Source organism: Morone saxatilis, unplaced genomic scaffold (assembly GCF_004916995.1).
Source record: "Morone saxatilis isolate NCDOM2014 unplaced genomic scaffold, NCSU_SB_2.0 Contig15, whole genome shotgun sequence".
NCBI lineage: Eukaryota > Metazoa > Chordata > Actinopteri > Moronidae > Morone > Morone saxatilis.
In genome coordinates, this window is record NW_023339707.1 from 11,579,721 (window position 1) to 11,582,376 (window position 2,656).

Here is a 2,656-nt window from a genome sequence, read left to right on the forward strand (position 1 = left end):
AAATGATGAATGCCACCTGTGTGTAATGGAGCGAGCGTTTATGAGAACTGAAAGCTCACCAACACATCCCGATAATACCATGTATGGTTAGACAGCCTGCCCCGTGTGTTCATTCATTTAAAAGGGTACAGAGAGTAAAAAGAACTTGAGCTCGGAGATTAAAGTTGTGCCCTTGGAGATCGATTTTAAACAGTGTCAGGAGTGGAATTAAAGGACCTGCGAAAGCCAAGGACCGGGAAAAATAATGAGTGCTGTCAGCGCCGTGTCACCGGAGGGTTGTACTGTTGCTGAAATCAATAAGAAGTGGTTTAAAATGAAAAGCAAGGCTAACGATGACCATGAGGGTTAAATGGAAGTGTTCATTTAAAACAGATGAAAAAAGACAATATTGCAACAGAGGACGTTTCCCTGGACAGCAACCTGCACACTCCTGAATGTGAAGAGAAGCCCATTAATAGCATATTTAAATTAATGAAGGCATCCTTAGGCTACATGATACATTTAGAGCTATAATTCAGACTGTACAGTCAAACATATCAATGTAATTAAATTCTTTATAGTAAGGGGATATATAATCCTTAAATTGTGTTTGTGCCCAAGAGAAAATTCAAAATAACATTAATAACAAAAAGAACATTGTTGAATGCCACAAGATCTCAGTGTTACCAGCCACTTCAGAACGAATATGTTCGTACGAGTGCTTCTTGCTTGAGGCCCAATGTTTTGTATTTATTACCACAAGCTCCACTAGCTTATTATGTACTCGCTTCAACAGATCAAGGATCCTTAAAGGATTAGAAGATGTTTTTGTATTTTAAGTCTAACCCTACTATGCATCTTATGTCATTTACAATATGTACATTGCAGCACTTAAAGGTGTGCAAATAGAAGCTGTAGTTGATTAAAATGCTGCTGTTGTTGGAGCTTTTGGGTTCAGTCAGTTTTGTTCAGATCAAACTGCACAAGAGGAAAAAAACTTTACATAATGCATAATATAGCGAATTTATTTTTATAACCTCAATTTTTTAAACAATTTGTTAATAGATTACTTGAAGCTTCATTTTTTTACATATACAAGCTCTTTTATAGTTTGACTCATGAGACATCAATACAAAACAAATCACAGCAAACTTACAGGATGTAACGGTTGGGTTACGTAGTACAAAAGTGTGATATCTCTGAACTGAGTCTATTGAAACAAAACATGTTGATGTTTTCATAAACATTACAGCTCGTATAAACAGTGCAATTTAATATTTGTACCCCGAGATTAAAAAAAAACAAACAATTATATCCCAATTATTCCTAAAAACCACTGAGGCACTTGAATTACAGCTGGTCTGAAAACTGTCCCAACTGTACTTTAATACAGTTATTTCTGATAGCTGACAAAAGGAAGCACTGTTGTACCCCAAGATTATAGAAACTACAAAGATTTGTGAATTAACATACACATTAAAGAATCGTAGACTTTTAGACACCCTTGTTACCGAGTACTGCAACACTGAAGAAAAGTATCATTTTGGGACGCTACGTAGAAATACCTTTGATGCTGAATGGTTAACTACACACTGACACGAGTGTTGGTGTTTTTGGACACGTGCTGAGAAAAATAACTAAAAGTTTCTTAAACTGGTGACATTAGAGACAGATTCTCTTCATGACAACTCAAATTTAAACAATAGTCTATTACCTCTAATGAGAGATTTGTGCTGGTGTGATATTATAGGATATTTCCTGTCAAGAATTGTATGTGGATTAAAAAAAAGTCAGTTTTCAAGTGTGATCTTCCAATGCAGATATATTCACTGTGATCATCTCCAACACCTTAACAGATCATCTGTACAGCTGTCCTCGTCTGTTGTAGTAGTGCTACTGTACTGAAACCTGCTGACAATTTAGGTATTTTACACTTAAGCATAAGCAAGCAAATAAACTGCAATTATAAAACGCACAAATATTGCATCAATCACAATTTCAGCAACGTCTAAAATAAAGCCATTAACCAAAATACATTCCTCCAATTAAAATGCATAATAAAGTATAAAGCAACAACCCCCATAAAACGAGCATTCATTAAAAAAAAAAAAAAATCATTCGATTGCTTTGATGGATTCATTCGTCTCCATACTGGAAAAAACTATGTAGAGGAAGACGGCCACAGCTAGGAAGAACACAAACTGCACCCACAGTGGGATGAGGCGAGACGACTTGGGTGCCTTCGAAGCATCGTGACCGGATTTCATGGGTGTCGACTTCAAAGAGGAGTTTCTGTAAGTGGCCGGCGTGTCGTACATGTAGGGTCTGAAAGGGAAATAAGAGGAGTTATAGAGCTTACAGTATGTGATTAACATTCTCCATCAATCTTTGTGTGACCTTGTTTTGACCTGTAAGTGTGGCAGTTACAGTGCCGCCCCCCCATTGGGCCAATCGACGCAATTTTAACAGAAAATGAAACCGTATTTTATAGACTCGTCATGGTTTGTATGTAAAATCTTAATCTTTAAAGTAACCGGTTACTAAGGCTGCTCAATTAATCGAAATTTGATCATGATTACGATTTTGAGGCCAAACGATCTCAAAACTAATAAAATCGTGGGGAAACGATTTTTTTTTTTTTTATTTTCTGTTGTGCAACGTTGTATACAGTCTGCGT